Below are 15,420 nucleotides of genomic sequence, written 5' to 3'. Positions count from 1 at the left end.
TAAGGATACATTTCACAGAAATCCAGTGCTCTTCACCTGGATTTGATTGATATCTACTTGTGACACTCACAGCATGGGCTATATCAGGTCGTGTATATAGCATGGCATACATGAGGCTCCCTATTGCCGAACCATAAGGGATCTTGCTCATGCATTTAATCTCCTCAAGTGTGCTAGGGCACGTCTTCTTGGAGAGATGAATGCCATATCTAAAAGGCAATAAACCTCTTTTAGAGTTTTCCATGCTAAACCTCTTTAGCACATCCTCTATGTACATCTTCTGTGAAAGTCCCAGCATCCTATTTGGTCTATCTCTATAGACCTTAATACCCAGTATAAAGGATGCCTCTCCTAGATCTTTTATAGAGAACTCCTTGGACAACCATACTTTGATTGAGGTCAACATGGGAATATCATTCCCAATCAGGAGGATGTCATCTACGTACAGTATGAGGAAGACAACTGCACTCCCACTGACCTTTTTGAACACACATGGTTCCTCCTCATTCTTGATGAAACCAAATATTTTGATCACATCATTGAAATGAGTATTCCAACTCCGAGATGCTTGCTTAAGTCCATAAATGGATCTTTGCAGCTTGCAGATCCTGTGATCATCATCACTGAAAGTGAAACTAAGTGGCTGTTCCATATAGATATCTTCCTCAAGATATCCATTTAAGAACGCCATTTTCACATCCATCTACCATATTTCATAATCGAAATAGGCTGCAACAGCATGCAATATGTTGATGGATTTTAGCATGGCTATGGGCGAAAAGGTATCCTGATAGTCAATGCCTTCACGCTGACTATAACCTTTCGCTACAAGTCTAGCCTTGAATATCTCCACATTCCCATCTGTATCGATCTTTCTCTTGAAGATCTATTTACACCCAATAGGTACAATACCTTCAGGTGGATCTACCAAGGTCCAGACTTGATTTGAGTGCATCGAGTCTATTTCTGATCTCATTGCCTCTAACCAATTCTCGGAGTCGATATCTAATATCGCCTCATCATAGGTCTTGGGATCATCACCATGAACCCCATTTCTCATGAGGAATATTTTCTCTACATCCTCTTGTATGGTACCTAAGTACCTTTCAGGAGGGCAAAAAATCCTAGTCGATCTATGAGGTGGAAGAGGTTGTGTTAAGACTGGTTCTGATTGATTAGGTTCCTCAGGTTCTTTAGCTCGTTGCTCTTGGGAGACAATCTCCTTGAGCTTAATTATTCTTCTGATGCCACCATCTTGAATAAACTATTTTTTAAGAAAAATAGCATTTCAACTCACAATCACATTGTGATCTTCCGAAATATAAAAATAGTATCCTAATGACTCTTTAGGATATCCTATGAATCGAGCTTTAAAAGATCTGAACTCTATCTTGTCCATCTGTTGTCTCTTGACATGAGCCGAATAACCCCAAATTCTAAGATGATTCAGACTTGGCTTCTTACCATGCCATATCTCATACGGTGTGGTAGGAATGATTTTAGAAGGTAGGAACAATTTTAGAAGGAACCCTATTCAATATATAAATTACTTTCATGAGATAATATCCTCAATGATATTCGGAGAGATCCGTGAAGCTCATTATGGAACGAACCATATCTAATAGGGTCCGATTTCTCCATTCTGAAATCCTGTTGAGTTGAGGTGTTCCAGGTGGAGTCCATTGAGAGACTATGCCATTGTTCTTAAGATAGTCTAAGAACTCTCAACTAAGGTATTCACCTCCTCGATCTGATAGAAGAACCTTAATGGGCTTTCCTGTTTGTTTTTCTACCTCATGTTTGAATTCTTTGAACCTTTCAAAAGCTTCAGACTTGTGTTTCATTAGAAAGACATACCCATACCTAGATATATCAATGGTAAAGGTAATGAAGTAGACGTAGTTGCCTCTAGCCGGCACATCAAATGGGCCGCACACATCCATATGTACTAGGGCAAGTAGGTCTGTGGCCCTTTCTCCATATCCCACAAAAAAAAGCTTGGTCATTTTGCCTTGAAGGCATGATTCACAAACTGGATATTACTCGGAAGTCAACGGACTCAATAGCTCGAATTTTTCTATTTTGTTAACTCTGTCTTCTGCTATATGACCTAGCCTTAGGTGCCACAGATACTTATCATTTAGACTATCTCTAGGCCTTTTAATTCCTATGGCATTCATATTTTGCTCAATATTAAATACAGATACATCAATATGTAGCTGATAGAGACCGTTAATAAGAAAACCATCTGCAACTTTATTATTTTCATAAAAAATATTACAATGGTCCTTATGAAAGCTAATCACATAGCCTTCTTGTGCTAAACATGAAACAAAAATCAAATTCCTGCTTGCTGTAGGCACATAATAATAATCTCTAAGAAATAAATCTAATCGTAATGGTAATCGCAGAGGGTAGATTCCCGCAGTAACAACAGCAACTCTTGCTCCATTCTCGATGTATAGGATCATCTCCCCATCCCTCAGCCTCCTGCTCTCCTCAAGACCCTGCATAGAAGTGCACAAATGAGCACTAGAACTAGAGTCAAGCACCCAACTGGATGCACAAGAAATTGTAAGATTAGACTCTAAAATGAGCATACATCCAAAAGGACCATCCTTCTTGTTCTTCAAGATGGTCAGGTACTAAGGACAGTTCCGCTTCCAATGGCCGTCTGATTGGCAGTGAAAATATTTTTCCTTATCAGCAATCTTCTTCTTTGGTTCTGTCTTCTTTTTCTTGCCATCCACCTTCTGCTTCTTTGCAAACTTCTTTTTCTTTCCAAAAGACTTTCTCTTGGAAGAAGTCCGCTCCACAGTAAGGACTGAGCCTTTTGAACCCTTCATAGAAAGCTCTGCCGTAACCAGCATGTTTATTAACTCGGCTAAGGTACACTGCATCTTATGCATATGAAAGTTCATGATGAACTGACCATATGCATCAGACAAGGACTGAAGGATCACATCAATCTGAAAATTCTTATCTAAGATGATACTGAGCTTCTCAAGTTTCTCAAGATCCTTGATCATTGTCAAACAATGATCTTGGACTAACTGCCCATCATGCATCTTGGCCTTAAAATATCTTTGACAGACTTGATACTTGGCCGTGCGACTCTGTTCACCAAACAACTCTTGCAGGTGAGCCAACATTTGGTGGGTAGTCAAAATGTTCTCATGTTGGCACTGCAAGCTATCAGACATGGCACCCAACATATAGTACCTTGCTTTGTTATCATCATCCATCCACTTTTCTAGAGATGCTCTCTGTTCAGCAGTCGGACATGCTCGTATGGCAGGTGGGTCCTGATCTAAGACATGAGTCAATTTTTTGAAACCCAGAACAATTCTATAGTTCCTCAATCAGCTCTTGAAATTGGGTCCAGTCAATCTGTGGGTATCTAGTATTTTGGTCAGGGGGTTTGAGGCAGACATATTTCCTGTAGAGAGTCAAAAGTTTCTAGTTAGATTTTGTAATCAGAATTAACCAATTTATTTAGGGGTTTCATTTTTAAACAAATTAGGCTCTCACTATTTTCTCAGATCCCTACACTCCCTTAGTAGAGATGTGAAAATCTCCATGATCAGTAATTTTTAGTGGGTGGTGCGGTCTCACCGACTGGCTCACCATCTCACCTAACAGTTATTGATGACGGGTCAACCGATGAGTGGACAACTCTTGTCTAATGATTCTCTAATTATGGTACACCCAAAACTTGATCTCTAATTCATGAAGCTCACCGTGCCTGAGATATTGCTCTAATCTTTGGTTAAGTCAGACCCACCATTTGCACGAACTAGATTCCTGATTGGGTCCCTCACCGTATCCAGAATATTGAGCCCAACCCATCCTCTAATCCGTAGTATCCAATGCCTAATGGACATGGTTGCATCTTTTCGGTGCAACTGAGCCACTGTAACCAGCCGAGAACAATCAACCCCGAGAAGCGCCCGCACATCCACAATGCTGGAAGATCTAGACTTAATATTTTCTAAGGGAGATTTGATTTAGGTCTCATTAAACTTGACTTAACATAATCATAATAATTATGACTAACCTAGTGGCATGGGTCAGCTCGAATTGTTAGCCACCTTTAATCAGAACTGAGTCGATACATATGGCCAGGTAAGTGAGACCGATAGGAGGGATGTGCCATTAACTCGATAAGAACACATTCGAGTCGAGTAGCTCTCAATTAAAAACCAGTCGGTCGCATCTGTCCAACTTACCTTAAACACCAAATTGTCGAACCAGAACTAATTGGGTTAGCCTACAATCCATACTCTAACCTCTGAGCCAAATTAGGTCTTAACTTGATCGGGTCACATCTAAATGTGATTCGACCTTGACCCAGACTTAATCCTATTAGGCTGGTCAATTATTAGCTTTCATGATCCCACCTAACCAACTCTTGATTCGGTTTGATCAACCGCTAGACCTAATTGAGCTACCCAAGCCCGAACCCAATTTTATGAAAATATCTTAGATCTAAAATTTTTAATTTTAGATCTAACTTAATTTTATAAGATTAATTCATTAATTAAGTTTGGGTTCATTAACAAAGTATGTAAAATAAATCCTAGGGTTTCAGGATCTAGGGTTTTGCAGAAAAGTAAGTTTTGATTTCTGATTAAGGATGAACGTACGGTACCCCTATACGTCATATGAATACCCCATTGAATAGAAAGAGAGGGTCTTAAAATCTTACTTTGTTCTTATGACCAGACGGCCATGAGGAACACCTTAATCAGAAATATAAATTTAACAACAAAACTAGTTAGATCTAAATTAACATATCACATATATAATTTAAGATCTAACTAATACATGCTTTGCATACATCTCATGTATCAAAAATTAATCTAATTAACATGCTTTCAGATCTGATACATCACATGTAATATCTGAAAAATAAGATTTAAATTGAACTATTCAAAATTAAATCTATTCTAGACAAGTTACTAAAACAATTCTGTAACTAGTCTAGGCATGCAGCAGATTAATTTTATGAAAAAATTAAAATTTTATTTTTATTTTTGATCTAATTATAACACTTATAATATTAAAAAATAAAAAATAAATTATATTTAATTCATATTTTAATCTCATTAAAATATTAAACTTAAGACTGTTCATGGATTCAACTAATCCTAGTCTAGTCATGCATCTCATGCATGTTAGATCTTCTTAGATTTAATTTTAAATATTTTGATTTCAGATCTTATCATATCTGATGTGATATCTAAAATTATTAAATATCAAATAAATTAAAATTAAAATTAGATCTAAATTAGATCTGAAACTGAGCCATAAACCTGGCTCTGATACCAGTTGAAGGAAAAATCATCTTTTTCCTTTGTAGGATCTTCCAGATTTCATCAAATCTGGGATGGAATAATTTTAAAAAAAATTTTCCTACATATATTTCAGATCTAAGTCTCTAGATCTAATCTTCATATCTAATATTAAGTTTAAAATAAATCTAAAAGGGATGAGGAAACAAGTAATACCTCAAGCATAATCTGATTACCCTGTAGATGATCTCTGCACAGCCCGAGGTTCTGATGTAGCCACGCAAGCGCCTAGCCTCTACCAGTATCCACTCAGGTAGGATCTGAAATATCTTCTCCTTGCAAATATACACTCCAAAAATTAGATCTCTATCTGATTTGAAAGTGCTTCAGAACTCCATCTGAAGTTGGAGCAGCAGCCTGTCGAAGATGTCCTACAACCTTCTGTTCCTAGCATCACTACGCCTTGGATCTTTGCCAGAAGGACGTCCAACTCTTTAGACGTGAAGAGGGGAGGAAGGAGAGTAGGGAGGACATGGAGAAGAGGAGAGGGGGTGGTAGCTATTGGGTTTTGTGCATAAAATAACTTCTACCTCGAAACCTTAGGCGCAGCAGGGTTTATATAGACCCTGTATGCTGCGCAGTGCCACATCATTCAACCAATCAAAAAATTTCAATAAATTTTGAAAAAATTTTATTGGTGGAGTGATATCATCTGATCATATTAGATAAGAACCCCACCTTATCTTCAAAATATGGCACCAACATTGGATAAGCACAAATAGATGTGGCACCCAAGAGTTTAAATTGATCAAGACTCTCCAATCCTTATCCACTTGGGGTGCCCACTTTAATCCAATTGGGCTCACACCATAATCTGATTATGGTACTCAGTTTGATATGGCTTGGCTTGTGGATACTTCACAAAAATCCTCCAATGAGTCCTCTTCAGTTTAAGACCCATATGTCAACTTTTGACAAATATCCTAAAATGAAATTGGCAGGTGCTAGGAATTAGCAGGTGTTGTCTTAAATTCATCTCATGAATTAAGACAAGCCTTTTCAAAGCTGAACAAGCTTTATTTAGATTGAGAGAAACTTTTTTAAGATTCTCTGGATGAGTCAAATCACATTTGGCTCAGTAGAGATAGAAAAGATTACATGAGGAGAAAGTTAGGCTCAATCATGTGCTTGCACGATTTTCTTAAACCTAATTGGATCTCATCCAAATCAATTGGGTTAGCCCAATTGATGACATCCAGACCCTAACCCTTGTTTGTGTGACCCAATTAGGTTCAATTTGATATGATAATGAGACATGTCATGATCTCATCATCGACATCATCGAAACTCCTTTCGATGGACCAGAACTCTTCTGATTCAGACAATTAGAATAATCGATCATCAATATCATTCTAATTGCTTTCAAAATCCACCAGTGACACCTAGCAGTATATGGTGGCAACTCATCAAAATTGAAGATGAACCTCTCAGTGTAGCTACCTATGTGATTGAGTTCCTCTATCATGAGTCCCGACTGAATTAAGGTTAAGGTGAACTCATCAAACCCAACATCAGTCATATGAATCAATCGATCGATCCGAGTCTGATGTGAAACCCTAATGAAAAACTCTTTTCCATTATTTTACTCTGCCATGGCCATGGGCTTAAGGACTTGATCTTTCGATCATCATAGGACTACTCCTCTCATCTACCGAAGTTGATAGATCCCATCTTGGTGCGACCTAGTTCTTACAATGAATATGCTACAGCAAACATACACCTCAGGGTTCTGAATGGCTAGGAGACCGATTATTGTGTAGTCAAACTATAACATACTCAAGGTGAACTGTCAATGCACCTCAGGTCAAAGAACTAGACACACAACTACAGCACCGAGCTAGTCATCGATGAGAAGGTAGACTTCCTTATGACTGCTTGATGTGGTCACGCTCAGTACTCTTATTCTTAACAAATACTTGTACTCTCGCTCCGGTGTCACCACACCGTAGACTCAAGACACATTTATCCTATGGAAGCGATCATACACCAACCTTCCAGATCGATCACCATCCTCATGATGATCCTATGGTCAGGAGCTATTTATGAGTTAGTTATGTAAATTCATGTCTTAAATTTTTAACTCTTGAAAATATGAATTAACATTCTTACTAACTCAAAGGATGTATCACAGACACAATGTACACAATGTGATAGAAGAATAACCCTCTTATTCATTTATAGTCAAAATTATAAATTTGCCCTTAGATCTGTACAGGAATGTGTCAGCCGATCTGGCATCTAGGGCACACATCTAACACATAGGACTACTCCTCTTATCTACCGAGGTTGATAGATCCCATCTTGGTGCAATCTGGTTCCTACAATGAATATGCTACAGCCAACATACACCACAGGGTTTCGAATGGCAAGGAGATCGAGTTATGGTATAGTCAAACTATAACACACTCAAGGTGAACTTTCGATGCACCTCAGGTCAAAGAACTAGACACACAGCTGCAGCATCGAGCTAGTCATCGATGAGAAGGTAGATTTTATTATGACTGCTCGAGGTGGTCACGCTCAGTACTCTCATTCTCAATGAATACCTGTACTCTCGCTCCGATGTCTCTACACCGTAGACTCAAGACATATCTATCCTAAAGAAGCGATCATACACCAACCTTCCGGATCAATCACCATCCTCGTGATGATCCTATGGTCAGGAGCTGTTTATGAGTTAGTTATGTAAATTCATGCCTTAAATTTTCAACTCTTGAAAATATGAATTAATATTCCTACTAACTCAAAGGATGTATCACAGATATAATGTACATAATGTGATAGTGGAATAACTCTTTTATTCATTTATAGTCAAAATTATAAATTTATCCTTACATTTGTACAGGAATGTCTCAGCCAATCTGGCATCTATGGCACACATCTAACAAGCTATGTCCAAAGCATAAGCTACATCAGGCCTGGTACATAGTATGGCATATATAATTGATCCCATAGCCAAAGCATAAGGGATTTCATTCATCCTCTTTCTCTCCTCTAATATCTTAGGACATATTTTCTTGGAGAGACATATACCATGACTTGCTGGCAAGTAACCTCTCTTACTAGCCTCTATATTAAACCTCTTTAATATGAGATCTATTTACTGTAACTGGGATAAGCCTAACATCCTTTTAGATCTATCTTTATAGATCTTTATATCCAGTATATAGGATGCTTCACCCAAGTCTTTCATGAAAAACTTATTCGATAGCCAAGTCTTGACCGATTGTATTATTGGGATATCATTTTCAATAAGCAGTATGTCAGCGATATACAAAACTAAGAAGAGAATAGCACTCTCACTTATCTTCTTATACACACATGGTTCATCTTTATTTTTAATAAAGCTAAACTCTTCGACTGTCATATCAAATTGGATGTTCCAGCTCCTCGAAACCTACTTTAATCCATAGATGGATCTCTTTAGCTTGCATACTTAATTTGCCCTCTCACTTGAGATAAATCTCTCTAGCTGAGTCATATAGACTTCTTCCTCTAGATTATAATTGAGGAATGCAGTCTTGACATCCATCTGTCAGATCTCATAATCGTAGTATGCTGCTATAGCAAGCAAAATCTGGATGGATTTGAGAATAGCCACTGGTAAGAAGATTTCATCATAGTTAATTCTTTAGCTTTGACTGAAATCCTTCACCACCAACCTAGCTTTGTAGGTTTTTACTTGGCCATCTGCTTCGATCTTCTTCTTAAAGATCCACTTGTACCTTGTTAGGATCACACCCTTAGGTGCATCAACCAAGGTCCGCACTTGGTTGATATACATCGAGTCCATCTCAGATTTCATGGCTTTCAGCCATCTGTCTGAGTCTCTACTCATGATAGCTTCTGAATAGGTCAGTGGATCATCATCCTAAATGATGTTGATCATATTGTCATCAATTCTCAGAGGTGCATGATGCACTCTATCTGACCTTCGGAGAGGAGATGTATGTTGTAGATGTGCCTCATCTTTAGATACTTCTGATTGAGGATCTTCTTGTGGTTCAATCATGGATATTTCTGGATTGATTTGTAGATCCTGAACTTTCATAAGTTCAATATTCCTCCCACTGCCTCCTTCTTGGATGAGTTCATTTTTCAAGAAAGTGGCGTGCTTACTAACAAACACCTTTTGTTCAGTAGGTGGTAGAAGTAGTATCTATTAGTTTTCTTAGGATACCCTACAAACCTACACATATCTAATCTAGCACTAAGCTTATGTCCAAAAATATTTCTGATATAAGCAGGACAGCCCCAAGTCTTAAGATGTTTAAGATTAGGCTTTCTTCCCTTCCATATCTCATATGGTGTGCTTGCAACAGACTTTGAAGGCATCCTGTTTAATATGTATGTGGCAGTCTCTAGGGCATTATCTCTAAAAAGATATTTGAAGATCAGTGAAGCACATTATGGACTGCACCATATCCATCAAAGTGCGATTTCTTTTTTCTACTACACCATTTAACTGGGGTGTATAAGGAGGGATTCATTCAGAGAGAATACCTTTACTTTTAAGATGATCAAAAAATTTACTGGATAAGTATTCTCCTCCTCGATCAGATCAAAGAATCTCGATACCTTTTTCAGTTTGTTTCTCGATCATACATTGATACTCTTTGAACTTATCAAAGGTTTCGAATTTATGTTTCAAAAGATACACATATCCGAACCTTGATAAATCTTCCATAAAGGTGATAAAATTGGAGTATCCTCTTTTGGCCTGAGTTGTCATTAATCCACATACATCTGTATGTACTAGGGCTAATAGCTCATTCGTCCTCTCTCCATATCCAGAAAATGGAGTCTTGATCATCTTACCACGAGATAAGATTTATAAGTTTCCAATGATTCATAATCATATTAGTCAAAAAATTCTTCTTTGTGTAACTTGTTAATCCTTGACTCACTAATATGACCAAGACGACAAGCCAGAAATATGTGACATTCACATCTTCTCTCTTTCTTTTTATATTTTTTTCAATATGAAAAAATTTTCATTGAGTGCATGAATTAAAAGTTTGTTATCAATATAATACTGCCATAATATTCATTAGAAAAAAAAATAAAGCATCTATTTTTTATTAGCCTTATTTCATAACTTTGTTTTACAATAAAGGTATAGAAATAATGTTTCTAATGACCTTTGGCATGTAATAACAGTCTTTTAATTCTAAAATTTTGTCCGAAGATAAATCAAGCATACAGATTTCCACAACTTCTATGCTAATGGACTCTCAACTTGCACCATAGAGCTCGAGGTCTTCTCTTTTCAGACCTTGGATATTCTGTAGTCACTGTAATGAATTATAAACATACGATCCATAGGTGGTATCTAATATCCAAGTATCAGAGTCTAAGCCACTCAATAAAAAAATAGGTTTGTATTATATACACACCTTTTGGTGCTATACTTGCACTCTGCTTCAAACATGCAAGATTATTCTTGCAATTATACTCTCAATGTCCAAACTTGCCATAAAATAAACAGCTAATATCCATATGGACATCTTTTACCTTCTCATTATTACTGACCATCTCAAGATCAAAAATATCCAGAACATTGGAGTTTTTCTCTGATATGAACTTAACTTGCAAGTTCCTCAACCCATCCACATAGTTAGGATCGATCAACATATTTTTATCTATAGTGTTATGTAGTAAAAATAAAGAAGCAATAATGCAGACTTAAATTTACATAAATAAAGAACAATAGTATAAGCAGATTACTCATATTTAACATGCATAACTAGATGAGGACTTTTAAACTAGTTATGTCTCCCATTATTTTATCGGATACCATAGCCCGCTCCTATGGTAAACGAAAAATCCTAATCTGATTTCTTAATGGGGTTGAGACCCTAATCCCTCAATGAAGCCTTATGGATATCACAACAAATCTTAATGAGTTCAAAAATAAAAAAATCTATCCAATTGCATCTCATGCAACTCTCAACATAATCTACCTCTAAAAATACTCATAGTCTTGTGGATATCACAACAAACTATAGTATTTTTAATTAAGTCAGACCCTTCATTTTTCATATCTGAAAAATGATACTCTTGTGGATATATAATAAAGCAACATATCCAAATATAATATGCACCAAGATAAATTCACATCAATCTCCATAGCAAGCCTTGTGGATATCACAACAAACCTACTATGATTTTTGATAAGATATTGACTAGACATGAAGAAAGATATATTTAGTATTCAAAATACTGAGCTACCTTCATTCAAGATTCGAACTAATCCAATTGACCAAAAAAGTGTTAAGATTGGTGGGGTCCCCCGTTGCTTTTCTTAGACATCAATAAAATTGACCAGACTAGCAACGGAACCAATTAAATAACCATCACACTTGAAACACTCTTTAGACACCAATTGATTAATCGATTCAAGAAATAGGTCAACTACTGATTTATAACACTACGACTTAATATAATTTTTATGAGGTCTTTAATGGTCTCAAGCACATCCTAATTCAATCACAATGATGCACTATTATAGTTATATCTTAAAAATTATAACAACTAAACATAGCATCCAGTCATATCTCTAAGATATGAAAAATATAACCATACAATATGACTATAACTAGCATTTTAAGTATATCACATATGCATAAAATTCTAATAACATGCATGAATACAAAATATTCTTTCACGATTCTTTTTCTTAGGACATCACAATGGCACTCGTACGCACCATAAGAGTATCCTATTGAATAGGAAGAGAGGGTCTCTGAATCCTACTAGCTCTTATGATCGGACAGCCTCGTGATGAACCCAATTAGAGTACTAGCTACTAAAAAAGATTTTATACATGCATCATGCATTTTATATTTAAAAAGATATCTTTAAGACATGTGAGGGTTTGGATGTTCAATCGGGTTCAATCTTTGACCCGACTTGTGTTGAAAAATATATCCCAAAAGCCAATCGTCAAACTGTTGACGATTGAGCAACCAAGTATTGTAATTAATTTATTAATAAATAAAATATATTTTTGATATTTTCATCATAAGCTTTCTTCTTCTAATGAACTCCGTTGTTATGATGAAGTCCTTAAGACTATTTAAGTTTGATAAAGAGAAGATTTATCGATTAGTCCTTAAAACTATTCACGATCAAATGATAGGCTATTAATAAGGATGACAGCTTCTATCGAGCATAAGTCACTGTAGGCCATATGGGTTGATTGTCCTCTTAACCAAGGAGTGTGGAGATATTGGTATGGAATATAGATGAGATGTAAGGGTACATCACCATTGAACATGACCAACTCCAGAGTATTCTACTATCGAGAATGTCTCTGATGGGATATAGGTATAAGTGTCCCTTAGATCTGAGATCACCTCAGTGACTTGCAAGCAACTCACTGTGCTTTGATACTGGACTAACTGAATTTTTAATTCAGTGATGGAAGGCTTCTAGGCATAGTCAAGTACTTGCAAAGTCAGAGTATGATCGAGATGGGATTGACCACTCCAAGAGTTGGAGAAGAATGAGTCACTGTATTTCAATTTAGCAAAATCTTGGTCAGGATAATCCATCAGATGGATTTGATATTTTGAAATACAATGTAGACAACCTGATCAGAGTTGATAGTTGAACTCTGAGGTGTCCTATGATCATTTTGGTCAAGGGATGAATTATATAGAAACTATATCCGTATGGGTTCTAAGGATGTTGACCTATCCGGTCATCGGGTACCATTGCTAGATGATCACTTCGATTGGTATAAAAATTTATTTTTATGCTACCAGCTTAGTTCGGACCTATGAGGTCATACACATTAGAGTTCATGATCTGATCAGATGGTTGATCAACGATTAAAAATCATTCTAGGGTTTAATGATCAATACGATTGACATTTAACCTAGTGCAACTGTTGTAGGAGGATCGATTAGCAATTTGATTGCTAATTGGCTTAATTTGATTAAACCAATGGGTTGAGATTAAGTCTAATTGAATATGATTTAATTAGACTTGATTTGAGCTTGATTGGATCAAATCCAATTGGTTTATTGGATAAGCCAAGTGCAAGAAAAAAATTAGTCCTAGTTCAATTAGGACTTGGATCAACCTAATTTCTAATTTGATTAAAAAATTAAATTAGATTTAAATCTAGTTAAATCTAATTAAATTAAGTTTTAATTAGGTTAAGATCTATTTTAATTAGGTTGATCTAATTTTGATTTGATTTGGTTTGAGAAACCAAATTAAAACAAGTCATAAGATAGAATCCTAGTAAGACTAGGATTCCACCTTGTGCCACATAAGCCCCCCCCACACCCTGTCTCTTATTCCACGCCAATCCCCTCTTATTTTGTGTGACAAAAGCCCACTCCCAGGTCTTTCCCATTCCAAAAGGTTTCCTCTCTTCTTTCATGTGGGGAAAATTCAGTGCAGGGGTAAAATGATAATTTTAAATTTTTTCAAAATCATTATTTTATAGTAGAAATTATTAATTAATCTAATTAATTAATAAAAATTTACCCTACACTAGGATCTAAATATCATATATAGCATGCATGCATTTAAATTTGAAATTCGAATTTGAACAGTAAACACTTTACTGTGATGTGTTCAGAACACAATACTTTTGTGCGGGTAGTAGATCGCCGTAATTTGATCATCGTCGAAGAGTCTGATTATCGCGATGTAGCTACACAGTGTGTCTGACCTCTACGGATCATCCACACAAAGCTCCCGATCTGATCGACTCCTCACGAGTGCTAGCTCGTTGTAGAGCCCTTTCGACGGTCGATGCTAATCGAACTCCTTCGATCGATATCTGTCGATTCTTCAAATGCTCCAAATCATTAGCAGACATGATTGAGAGGATGTTAAAGATCTCTCTAAAATTTGGTAGGCTCATGATACTCGTAGCTCACCTTCTCACTTTCCAAACTCCAGGCTGAAACCCTGAAGAACTCACTGAAATCCTGCGCACACTTTTTCTTTCTTTTCTTTTTTTTTTCTCTCGGAAGGATATAGACCTTCACCTTGCACACAAGGATTCCTCACACCCAATTTTCTCTTCAAAATTTTTCTTGCACATGCCCCACTCTTCTCCTCCTTTTAAAATAATGTCAAACGTCTTATCCACGTGAGAGGATAAAGATAAGTAATTGCACATTTGAATTCAAATCAAATTTTGAATTCAAATGGAAATCAATTTATCCCTATCCACTAAGGGTGTGAGAATAGGAGGGCATGGCTTAATTTGTGCATGAGTGATTTCATGAGAAACATTTTCTCGTGTAGTAAATGGGGCGCTAAAAGAGGATAAGGTCAAGGTGCTAAGATTGGTTGCTCATTCAAATTCAAACTTTGTTTTGAATTTGAATGGCCAACCAATCATCCTTATCTACTCATTTGGGCATTAAAGTAGGGTGTGAAGAGGGCTTTGCATGAGGAAAAATTCATGAGAACTTCCTTCTCGTGAATTCAAATGGGCGCAGTGGAAGTGAGGTGACGCAGGGAGAATGGGTCAAGGTGGTTTCATTATTTAAACCAACCTAATTGAACCAAATAAGTTAGGCCCAATTAGACTAATTTAAACCCAACTTAGTTAGGCTTAATTAGGCTCAATAAAATTCTAATCAAATCAGGAATTGATTAAGCCCAACCCCTGATCAAATAAGGGACCAAACCATCTCGATGATTAGGTCAACTCTTAACCTAATCGGGTCAAACCCAACTGAATCTAATTCAATTGGACTTGATCCAAAAATAATTACTCAATTAAATTGAGTTAATTAGTGATCAAATCACTAATTAAATCTTTCATAAATATTGAGTCCAAATCTGATGGGTAATCGGGCATCATAATTCATCGATATGTAACCATGATCGAAGAGTCCCAAACCAGTGGAACTCTTGACCCTGGTACCCAAAATGTGTGGGACTCATGATCAGAGAATCCTGATTCTCGATCATAGAGTCCCAAATATGTAGGACTCATAGTCCACGAGCATTAGGACTCTTCATCAGCCATCAGATCAGATAGAACCTCTAATGTGTGTGACCTCGCAGGTTCGAACCTAAGCCGATAGCA

Source organism: Elaeis guineensis, chromosome 4 (assembly GCF_000442705.2).
Source record: "Elaeis guineensis isolate ETL-2024a chromosome 4, EG11, whole genome shotgun sequence".
Lineage (NCBI taxonomy): Eukaryota > Viridiplantae > Streptophyta > Magnoliopsida > Arecales > Arecaceae > Elaeis > Elaeis guineensis.
The sequence above is the reverse complement of the archived record's forward strand: the minus strand, read 5'-3'. Positions refer to the sequence as shown.